General features: G+C 45.4%; 1 non-coding gene across 1 annotated transcript; it reads right to left on the bottom strand.

Moving 5' to 3' along the window:
- Window positions 1-12,424: 12,424 nt before the first annotated feature.
- trnas-gcu (transfer RNA serine (anticodon GCU)) lies at window positions 12,425-12,506 on the bottom strand. Its single transcript has one exon. It is a non-coding gene; the product is annotated as a tRNA-Ser (tRNA).

Raw genomic sequence — 12,506 nt, 5'->3', positions numbered from 1 at the left:
GAAGATGAAGCTGCTCAACCCCTAGAAGAAGAGTGTGGAATTTATACCCGCTGCACTGAAAGTGCCCCATGGAAGATGGAAGTAGATATCATAGTAGTTCCAGTTTCGATGGTGATCGAAACAGGGGCGAACCAGTCTTTGATGAGCCAGCCGACCTTTGAAAAACTTTGGATCAATCTCGCCAAACGAGCAAAACTGTCTCCGGTCCAAGCGAAGCTGCTCACCTACACCAAAGGCAAACCACAGTCGTTGGCAGAGGGGATGTCTACCTCTTCCAGGGCAGTGTAATGAACAAACCCTCCCTGTGCATCACTGCCATCGATGGTCCAACACTGCTGGGAAGAAGTTGGATGAAGCAGGTCCAAGTCAGTCGAAGTGATGACGGTCTCCGGGCTCCAGCAATCAACATCCCATTCACTAGAGAACTTGGATCCATGGCTGCACCTAGAAATCCTACCGTCCAGCTCAACTGCGCGGCGACAACTTCACAACACCATGGCGAGATCACCAGAACCAAAGGTCCAGACTTCACCTTCCGGGCCAAGGCAGAACTCCAAGGGAAGCAAATCGTCGAGAAAAATGGATTCCCGGAGTCTGTGGCTGTACCTGAGAAGGAAAGATCACCACAGCCTAACTGGAGGAGAGCGAGAAGATGGCAGCCGCACCACGAGGCGAAGAACCTAAATTCAGAATGGCCACGACCTGACCACGAGGGGCAACGTTGGAGGAGCGACACGTGGCAACGAGCGGCGAAGCAGATTGGAAGGCCCCCTTAAAGGAGACCGGTAACTGAAAGAATTTAAAAGGACAGTTTCACTGTAAAGATGAGAAGGACTTTAAAGTTAAAAATGCAGTTAGCAAATGCGGGTATGATAATGTAACGTTGAATTGTGATGCCGGAGTAACTGATGAGAAAATGTAATGAATGCTTGTGTAAGTGATGTTGAGAACAAGTTTGTAACGCTTAATGATGATGATAGAAATTTAAAAATGCCAAATGCAACCATGTATGGAGAGACCAAGATAAAATAAATTGATTTAAATGTTGGAAGTGACAATGTAAAGAGAGAAAGCAGTTTAGATTGGACTATGTATGAATGGAGCCAATGTGTCATGTATACAAGAAGTATACTGTTAAAGGACACCGGGTTCAACAGGGACAATGTTTATGCCAGAGGAATACCCCAGTGGGAGATCCGCAGGTCCAGCGGGCTACCTGTCCATGTAGCCTGGTCTTTTGGGACAAATGTGATGACCCAGGAAGGGCTTACACACACACAGTGTGTACAGACCCACTGCCGGGACAGGGACAGCGGTCAATGGGCAGCATAGCCACCAATACTGGCGACCTGCCCCAGATCGGCCCTACATCCCCGATGAGGGTAGCAGCAGACCGGATCAGACCTACTGTGTCCAAAACGGAAGCGATCCAGAGAGCACCCAGACCCCGTAACACGACGGAGTTGCATTCATTCCTGGGGCTCCTGAATTATTTTGGTCACTTTCTTCCCAAATTGAGCAGGCTGTTAGAGCCGCTACACGTGCTCCTGCACAAAGGTCGTGATTGGGTATGGGGGGGAAGCCAGCAAAGGGCTTCTGATTGAGCACAAAATGCGTTATGCTCCAACAATATGTTAACGCTATATGACCCATGGTAGAAACTTGATTTAACATGCGATTCGTCGTCCTATGGGGTCAGGTGTGTGTTGCAGCATGTGAATGCCAATGGTCAGTTACAGCCGGTAGCTTATGCCTCCAGATGTCTGTCCCAGGCAGAACGGGGCTACGGGATGGTAGAAAAGTAAGCGATTGCATGGATATATGATGTAAAAAAATTCACCAGTACCTGTTTGGCAGGAAGTTTGAGCTGGAGACAGATCACAAACCCCGAACGTCCCTTTTGGCCGACAACAAGGCCAAATATGCAAATTATTTGACCCCCATACAGAGGGGGCACTCACGTTGGCCGCCTATGACTATACAATTTAGCACAGACCGGGCACTGAAAACTGCACCGATGCACTCAGCAGGCTCCCACTAGCCACCACCGAGGGGCCAACCGAGAATCCTGCTGAGATGGTCATGGCTGTTGAAGTTTTCGAAACGAAGGCTCACCTGTGACAGCCCGTCAGATCAAGATCTGGACAAATACAGACCCACTACTGTCTTTAGTCAAGAAATGTGTCCTAAATGGGGACTGGGCAGCCACGTACGGGGCATTCCCTGAGGAATTCAAACCATTTCACAGACGCAAAGATGAACTCTCGATTCAGGCAGATTGCCTACTATGGGGAAACCGTGTAGCCATGCCCCAGATGGGCAGAGAGATGTTCAACAGAGAACTCCACAATGAGTACCCGAGCATTGTCACGATGAAGGCAATTGCCAGGTCACACGTTTGTTGGCCAGAGATAGATGCAGAAATGGAATTTTGTGTTCACAGATGGAACACGTGTGCCCAGCTGGGCAATGCGCCCAGGGTAGTCCCCCCTTAGCCCCTGATCCTGGCCCGCCAAACCATGGTCATGTATCCATGTGGACTACGCAGGTCCTTTCATGAGAAAAATGTTTTTGTTTGCAGTAGACGCCTACTTCAAATGGATCGAGTGTGACATTCTCAATTCAAGCACATCCTCCGCCAAGGTAGAAAGTCAACGTGCAATTTTCGCTGCCCATGGTCGACCGGACGCCTTGGTCAGCGACAATGGCCCGTGCTTTACAAGCATTGAATTCCAGGACTTCATGGCAGGAAATGGTATCAACCATGTCAGAACGGCACCGTTCAAGCAGGCCTCAAATGGTCAGGTGGAACGAGCAGTGCAGATAATCAAACAGGGAATGCTCAGAATCCAAGGGGGTTGCCTACAAAGTCGCTTATCATGCCTCCTGTTGGCCAATAGATACCGACCACACTCGCTCACAGGTGTTCCACTCACAGCGCTGCAAATGAAAAGGACACTCAAAACCAGGTTATCCATTATACACCCCAGCATGAAAGAAATTGTTGAGAGCAGGCGCCAGTCACGATGTGACTACCATGACGGGAATGCGAGGGTGCGATGTATTGAAGTCAATGACTCTGTCTTTGTCCTCAACTACGCTGCAGGGCTTAAATAACTCGCAGGCAGTGTGATTGCCTAAAGAGGGGAATAGGATTCTGATAGTTCAACTTATCAATGGACAAATCTGCCTCAAACACGTGAATTAATTAAAAAGGGGTTTCAGCAACCCCATAGAAGAAGCAGAGGAAGAACACGATATTGAGTTCACTCCTCCACAGGTGACCGAACATCGGAATCAAGCGGAGGAGAGCCCAGTCACTGTGGGCAGTCCGGACAGGCCTGAAACAGCATAAACAGCAGACACTCAGACCAGCGCCCAACAACTGGATCCCCAACTCAGGCGCTCTACAAGGGAGCGTAAACCACCAGAGAGACTTAACCAATGATCCAAATAAGACTTTGGGGAGAGGTGATGTCATGTATTCAACTGTCATTGTAACCCATGTATAAACTGACCTAAGTTGTACACCGTGAGAACATTGACCACTAGGGGGTGAACTTGTGGGGGACACTCCTAACCTGGACTTTCAGGTATCAAAGGGGAAGCTCCACCCATTATCATCACTTCAGTGCTGGCTAATAAATGTTACTGGTCACAGAGTGACCTTCTCTCAAGTATGGGCCTCGTGTGCATTTATAATCTGTAGTAAGGACATATTAGACAGAGTGTTCAAACTGCCCCGGTTCTGGTCTCTGTAAGAACTCCCATTCTGGATTGTTATACTGCGGGGAGTGTCGGGTGAATAAACGGACTAACGCAACAGGAATTGAAAAATAACTTTGATAAGTACTTGCGAGAGAGAATGTGTGACTGAAATCTGAGTCTCAGCTTCTAAACATGCTTTTAATTCGGCAGGCGTTGTAAATGAACAGGTCTGAGAGTGAAGCTGCTTATCTGAGAATTCAAAACTAAATCTACAGCTGGAACTCCAAAGGTTCACACACTTATTCAGGAAATAATTAGTGATTTAAGTTTAAAGGGAGATGCGTTTGTGTAGCTCTTTCAGAGAAGTTGTGAGTGGCTCTTAAAAGAGCCGTTATGTTTGGGTTTGATCTCTCAGGACAGCGCACAGTTTTACTTGGAGCATGTGTACTTGGGCACCGCCTTTCTCGCTTCCGACACGGCGTGCTTGGCCAGCTCCCCGGGCAGCAGCAGGCGCATGGCGGTCTGTATCTCCCGGGAGCTGCTGGTGCGGCGCTTGTTGTCATAGGCCAGGCGGGAAGCCTCACCCGCGATGAGCTCCAAAATATCGTTCACAATCGAGTTCATGATGCCCATGCCCTTGAAGAGATGCCAGTGTCAGGGTGAACCTGCTTTGTCACTTTGTAGCTGTAAATGGAGTAACTCTCCTTCCTCGACTTTCTGCACTTCTTGCCGCTCTTCGGTGGCGTTTTAGTGACTGTTTTCTGGGAGCCTTTCTTGGCAGTAACTAATAAGAACATAAGAACATAAGAATTAGGAACAAGAGTAGGACATCTAGCCCCTCGAGCCTGCTCCACCCTTGAACACGATCATGGCTGATCTGGCCGTGGAATCAGCTCCACATACCCGCCCGCTCCCCGTAACCCTTAATTCCCTAATTGGTTAAAAATCAATCTATCTGTGATTTGAATACATTCAATGAGCTAGCCTCAACTGCTTCCTTGGGCAGAGAATTCCACAGATTCACAACCCTCTGGGAGAAGAAATTCCTTCTCAACTCGGTTTTAAATTGGCTCCCCCGTATTTTGAGGCTGTGTCCCCTAGTTCTAGTCTCCCCGACGAGTGGAAACAACCTCTCTGCCTCTATCTTGTCTATCCCTTTCATTATTTTAAATGTTTCTATAAGATCACCCCTCATCCTTCTGAACTCCAACGAGTAAAACTGTTTCCCCTGGTGGTGGGAGCGTGCTCAGCGGCCGCCATATTGGTCAGGGCGGTCTCACGGCGCATGCACGGTCCTTTGTGCAGGGACAAAGGGTGGGCGGGGCTTCAGGATGTCTGTCAGTTTGATTGGTCACATGTTTATGTCCAGCTCAGTGGCCCCTGAAAGGTAGCCTTGTTGTTCTGATAGTTGTCTGGTGAACCTGCGCCAGCATGCCTCACCCTATTGGGTCAGACCAGCCCAAGCTAACCCTATTTGGCCAGCCCAGGCTCACCTTAATGGGCCAACACAGTCTCATCTCCTTGGGTCAACCCGGGCTCACACTATTGGGCCAGACCGAGCTCACCCTATTGGGTCACCCAGGCACATCCTATTGGGCCAGACCGGGCTCACCCTATTGGGTCACCCAGGCACATCCTATTGGGCCAGCCCGGGCTCACCCTATTGGGTCACCCAAGCACATCCTATTGGGCCAGCCCGGGTTGACCCTATTGGGCCAGCACAGAAGGCCCAGTGATCAGCAGAGAAAATCAGCAGCTCATTATTCTCACTTTGCGTACTTACCCAACCATGTTAGCTCGAAATGATGAATAACATCTGCCTTTCAATGTGGAAGGAGAAACATTTTTCATTCTGTCTGTGGGAAAATATTTCAAACATCAATGTGACTGGAAAAGCAGCGACACACACATACCCTATCCGAGTGAGAATGTTCCAGAGTACTGACTGTGGAAAGAACTTCAACCAGTTACACAGCCTGAAAAACATCGTAACATTCACAGCGGGGAGAAACTACACGTGTTCTGTGTGTGGACGAAACTTCAACTGATCGTCCAAACTGGGGAGAGACAAGGACATCTGCTCCACGGAGAAATCATGGAAATGTGAAGACTCTGGGAAAGGGATTCAGTTCCCCGACTGATCTAGAAATCCATCATCGCAGTCACACTGGGGAGAGAACATTCACCTGCTCTGTGTGTGGCCAAGGTTACACTCAGTCATCTGATCTGCTGAAACTCCAGCGAGTTCACACTGGGGAGGTGTGGGAAGGGATTTACTCAGTCATTTGTATTGCGAGTTCGCAAGTCACTGCAGGGGTTGGGTTCTACTGTCATTACTGCTGTAAATCACATCCTGACTGAATCGTGTTCATTCTGTGAGTTGGGATTTGTTTCTGCTGATCTTACCTACCCATAAAACTGGGCTGGAGTTTAATATTTTGATATTTCAAATAACACAGTGTGTCGATACTTGATGTCTCCATGATAAGAGGAGTCAAATTTGTGTCTTGTTATCGACTGCTTTATTTTGCGCCTTTACTCCTTTCTAACTGTAGATTGTTTCATTTCTCAGATCTTTGATTATTCTCAGGACAAGTCCCAGTTCCCGATACCGTCCAGGCAGCCTTGATGTCCAGGATAGGGTTAGCTAACACGCCCAGGATCACTAAACACAAAATCCAGTCTGTTAATCACTTACACATACTGGAATTTTCAGGTGTACACAGCATCTCTGTCACCTTCAATGTGTGAGTAGAGTATCACCCCTGCAAAGATGGTTTCAATTTAAATTTGAATCCACACAGTAAATGTATTTTTTAAAATATCTACAATTAAACTGATCACATCAACTAATTGGCAAAGGTTTACAGTCAACTAGATGAACAAGTAAAAACATCATGGCCCAATAACACAGCTCTATATTCACTGGAGAAACTCTGTTATCTCATCCTCGAATGTCAGTTGGTGAGATGAGAGACTGAATCTCTTTCCACACTCAGCTGGTAAATGACCTCTCCCTGATGTGTTTCCACCCAACGCACATCTGCATCGATTCCCACAGTCCCCACATTTACAGTGTTTAGTCAGCTGGGCACAAGAGTCTCAGAGGTTGACGAATGGTTGAAGTTCTATCCACGCACAGAACATGTGTACTGTTTCTCAGCGCTCTGATTGTTGTTTTTCCAAAGGCTGATGATAAGGTTATCCTGATGAATCTGGTGAATCTCTCAAATCTTGATGTGATGTTTGGTTTGAGTTACCAAGTTGCAGATCCTCCCATTCTAATACCCTGCAAATGTATGTTACAAAAGTTGTTAATTTAAGTACAGGATATAAATTCAGAATAAACAAATCTAGATTCTATAGGACATTCTGTCCCCTCCTATCCCTCCAAATATGTAAAAGCCTTATTCTAGACACTCTCCCTCCATCCTTACGGTCTAAAATCAACTGCGAGTTACTTTCTCCAGGAAGTGCTGAATCTGGCTGGGTTAAATCCACAGAAATGTGTTAACCTCTGGTGCTTCACCATCAGTCGACTCAGAGAATGTCAGCAGGATTTCCACCGTGGTAGTCATCAGAGCCGAATCCAATCCAACCTCCAAATGACATCCACAAACCTCCAAATTGATGTCACTGGATCAGTATCAAGAGCAAGGGTAGTGGCTAATTTTTACTCATATTTCGCCCAGTGGTAATGAGGACAATTATAACCCCTGAACTGCTGCCTTGGCTGAGAACAACTAACAGCCCAGACCAAGGACCAAACTTGGGAACTTCCCAGTCAGTATTGCAGAGTGTTCTAAAATTTGGGGGGTTGAGGGAGGGTTGGAAAGAATATTTTGAAACACATTTTACTCCACCTTTAAACAAAACCTTCGTCACACTGCACAATTCTGAAATTTTTCCAAATTAAACAAGCAAGTCAAATGGATTATAAAAACAATGTGCCATTTTCGAAAGACTCAAGTCACTCGAATAGACAGCTTTACAATCACAGGACAATACAGAAGGGAGCGAATGTTAATGGGAGCTCGGTTCGTGAAGTCCGCCAACACTCTGAGATAAACTGGGCTGATCCTTTAAGTATAAATAGGCAGAGAAAAGAGAGTCCCTGTCCCTTTAAATAGCTGCCCCATTCCCCCGGGCAGTGGGAGGAGCAACGGCGCGCAACCTCTTGAGATACTGACACAGCAAACACCGCCGAATGGCTTCCCGCAGGTTCCTAAAGTGGTAAGAAATAAATTGCCTCAGGGTAAGTAGAACAACTGAAAAAAATGCACACAGGGTCGTTGCTATGTGCGTGTGTGTGTGTGTAAACAAAACACATCATTCCTAAACTTTGCGAGAGATAAGCTACTTTCTGCACCAGCGATCATCCAGCATTTTATTTCCTATTATTTACAATGCAATTGCAGAGTGTTTAATTCACTTACCATTTATTGATGACCCATTTTCTTGTGTGCTATTGTTTAGAAAGTGATGACAGAATGACCATTCAGTTACCAAGGTGACCATGTCTGTCCGCAGTATTCGTTGGGAAGGGGATTAAATCTTTGCTCTGGGATTTGGATGCTGTGGGAACATCGGCGCAAAATCACACGTTTTAATGTTAAATATGTTTGTTTTCTCACATGTCGACCGGCTGTGAGAAATGGAACTTTGAGTAACAAATGGCGGGGCTCGTCGGCGAACCTCTCACATATCAAATGTGATTTTCCCTAAGCAAGAATCATACCCCTAGACCAACGAGCCGCCGACAGTAAGGAGTGCAGCTCTCAGATTCTGACGGTAGTGAGAAAATATATTAGGCCCATCGTGCTTGTGCTGTCCCTCAGAGAACTATCTAATTCGTCCCCCTCTCCATCGTCCTACAAATGTTATCCTTTTTACGAATATATTATTAATTTGAGACATGACATGAGCAAAGTACAGCATCATTGCAAGTAAAAGGGGAATTTGGCGATGAAGTTAAATGTGAATGACAAAACGACCAGGAAGGTAAAAGCTGTAAGATAATGATGACGAGAATGGGATTCGCACCCATTGCACAGAGCGCATTAGCAGTCCATCGCCTTAACCTCTCGGCCAAATCGTCTCTGCTTCAACACATCGTCAGCCATGCAATCTCTTGCTTTTTGTATCCAAACAAAAATAATGTGCAAGAAAGTCCACTTCACAGCTTGCTCTGCCCTTGCATGCAGATCGACAAAGATTAAAACGTGTCATTAGATTCTTTAAGCAAACAGCCTTCCTTTACTTCAGGTGAGTGACTGGAAGAGATGGTTGGTTTCTCGGCAGAATCACAACAAAGAATGTAAAATTTCACACAGCGAGCTAAGATGACCGCAGCACGTCTCGAACCTGCAATCTTCTGATAACTTCGCGATTATAATCAAAATCATACACCTTATCCATTGGGTCACGCGTCCTCTGCCAACACCATCCATTGTGTTGTTGTTTATATTGCGAGCAAATTCGGGGCCACTGCAATATCAAGGACTGGATTTAGGAAAAGATGAGCATATTTCGAGTGAATGAACAGATGCACGGAGATCTGGGTGCGCACCGACGGAGATAGCACAAACAATACAGGATGACCCGGGTTTATGAGAAAATCCGTTTCAAAGGTAAAGATTATGAACCGGAACTGACAACCAACCCGTTTAAATAGACACAGAATGATCGGGCACTGCAAGGAGATCGCTTTTACCCAGATGCAGAATGACACTTGACTGACAGCAGTTCTCTTTTAAAAGAATAAAGTGAGATTTCTATCATCCCTGAAGGCAATTGTGTATTGGGCCTCAGGACCACGCGGGGCAGAGACGGTTATTGAAGCCACAGGTGATAAACAAGCAGGAAGGAGGGAGGGACGTAAAACCAGCCCAGACTGAAATATATATATATTGAACATTTTAAGAAAATAAATGCATTTAAATTTCATCTAAAAAAAATTGAATTTGAGTTGTTGGAAATGAGGTGTGCAGTCAATCATTACCCAAACACAGTAAGCCCATGGTGGAAGACAAGTCACGAGGGAAGATGTGGGCTACAAAGGCGATCTTTTAAAGTCGCGTGTGTCTTTCTGCTGGATCTGACAGCCGCTGCTTGTGCTGTGAAAGACGTCAAATGTAATAGAGCCCGGTGCAGGCGGAACAGAAAAAGCATATTTATTTTGGAAGTTCAAGATTTGGGATTACATATTAAGGACTAGATTTCGGAAAAGATGAGCATATTTCGAGTGAATGAACAGATGCACGGCGATCTGGGTGTGCACCGGCGCAGGCAAGCCCAATGTAAATTGAAATACAACAGTTTAACAATTCGGTCATTGCATCTGAACTCATACTCCTTCTCAAACTATACAGGATGACCCGGGTTTATGAGAAAATCCGTTTCAAAGGGAAAGATTATGAACCGGAACTGACAACCAGCCCGGTTAAACAGACACAGAATGATCTGGGACTGCAAGGACATCGCTTTTACCCAGTTGCAGAATGACCCTTGACTGACAGCAGTTATCTTTTAAAAGAATAAAGTGAGATTTCTATCATCCCTGAAGGTAATTGTGTATTGGGCCTCAGGAGCACGCGGGGCAGAAACGGTTATTGAAGCCATAGGCAGGAAGGTGGGAGGGACGTAAAACCAGCCCAGATTGAAATATATATATATTTAACATTTAAAGAAAATAAATGCATTTAAATTTTACGTTAAAAAAATTGAATTTGAGTTGTTTTAAACAAATAAATAATTGATTCATAATCTATATATTTTTTGTTTGAAGGAAGGCTGTGTGACTGGAAGAATTTCATTGGAAATGAGGTGTGCAGTCAATCATTGCCCAAACACAGTCAGCTCATGGTGGAAGACAAGTCACGAGGGAAGATGTGGGCTACAAGGCGATCTTTTAAAGTCGCGTGTGTCTTTCTACTTGATCTGACAGCAGCTGCTTGTGCTGTGAAAGAGGTCAAGTGTAATAGAGCCCGGTGCAGGCGGAACAGAAAAAGCATATTTCATTTGGAAGTTCAAAATTTGGGATTACATATAAATATACACATATTTATACATGTATAAACAAAGTCATGTCTTGTCTTGTCTTGTCTTGGTTTGATTTGATTTGAATTTGAAAATAAGGGTGGAGGATGTCGTCATATCATACAACCCACACGCAAGCCCTGGCTAAAATCGCTATATTTCTTACTTGTGTATTTTCCCTTCTTTCAGATGTGGAATAGCAAAATCCCACAGCAGATTCTTCTACCGTCAGACAGTCCACGAAGGAGTGTTCAATCAAATCAGTCCGGTTTCAAGTTGCATGTAATGCATTTTTCTCACATGACAGTAAGATCGCACAGCACGTTTGCACACACTCTGGCTTACACAAACACACAAACAAACTAAAATTCCTCCACCCTCCAAAGGCAGTTTTTGAAATTTGAAATTGGAAATCCGGGACAGACAGCACATCACTTTTAAACAGACACAGAATGATGCGTGTCTGATAGCACACCATTTTAAACAGACAGAGAATGATCTCGGACAGACAGCATATCTCTTTAAAAGGGACACGGAAATAGAATGAATAAAAACAGATAAATATGTAAAACTCGACAGGTCGTGCAGATTCTGTGGAGGAAGAATCCGGTTTCACGTTCTGTCGGATAATCATTCCGATATTTTAGGAAAAAGTTAAAGATTACAGATTTTTTCAACAAAAATAGCGCCTGGAAAAAATACGCAGCGAGAAAGGTCAAATGGGAACGTCTGTGATTCAGTGGAACACAGGAGTGATTAAATAATAAATAGCACAATGGAAAAAGGCAAAGTGGGTGGTAATCGGGCAATAACGTAACAAAGGATGGTCCAGAGGAGGTGTTAGTGGGAATAACAGAACCATGACCAGGCAATATAGGGTGTCACCGCCTTTAAACCAGACCAGGCAGCTTTGCCAGCCCGGATTGATTCCCTGTCCGCTTTGAATTCGGCAGACAAGGAACTAATTCAAAAGGCAGCTTCTCTCATCTTTTCAGCTCTAGAGAAACAGGACGCACTGATATTCAGGGCAGAGGTGGAGATTGACGCTGAATGTATGCTTATCCCAATTGAGGTGAGCTTATGCGTACAGACAGCAAGATATGCTGATCGAGTATTGGCCGGAACCAAACAAGGGTTTAGGTTAACCAACGAGTCACAGAGCCGAGTACCTCTGAGATATTTTAACTGTACTCAGTTTGGCGTGTTTCACTTTGCTCTGGGATTTGGATGCTAAGCGAACATCGGCGCAAAATCACACGTTTTAACGTGAAATATGTCTGTTTTCTCACATGTCGAGTGGCTGTGAGAAGCGGAAGTTTGAGTAAAACATGGCGGGGCTCGTCCGGGATTTGGCCCGAGACCTCTCGCATTTCAAATCTGATCATTCCTAAGCGAGATTCATACCCGTAGACCAACGAGCCGCCGACAGTGAAAAGCGCATCTCTCAGATTCTGACGGGAGTGAGAAAAGATATTAGGCCCATCGTACTTGTGCTGTCCCTCAGAAACCTATCGAATTAGTCTCCCTCGCCATTGTCCTGCAACTTTTCTCCTTTTGACGAATATATTATTAATTTGAGAAATAACATGAGGAAAGTACAGCATCCTTGTAAGCAAAAGGGGAATTTGGCGATGAGGTTAAATTTGACTGACAAAACGAGGTCAAAGCTGTAAGCCAACGACGACGATGGGATTCGAACCCATGCATGCAGAGCACAATGGATCAGCAGTCCATCGCCTTAATCTCTCGGCCACCTCGTC

The sequence above is a fragment of the Pristiophorus japonicus genome, chromosome 25, assembly GCF_044704955.1.
Source record: "Pristiophorus japonicus isolate sPriJap1 chromosome 25, sPriJap1.hap1, whole genome shotgun sequence".
Classification (NCBI taxonomy): Eukaryota; Metazoa; Chordata; class Chondrichthyes; family Pristiophoridae; genus Pristiophorus; species Pristiophorus japonicus.
Note: the sequence above shows the minus strand (reverse complement) of the source record. Positions and strands in the feature narration are given on the sequence as shown.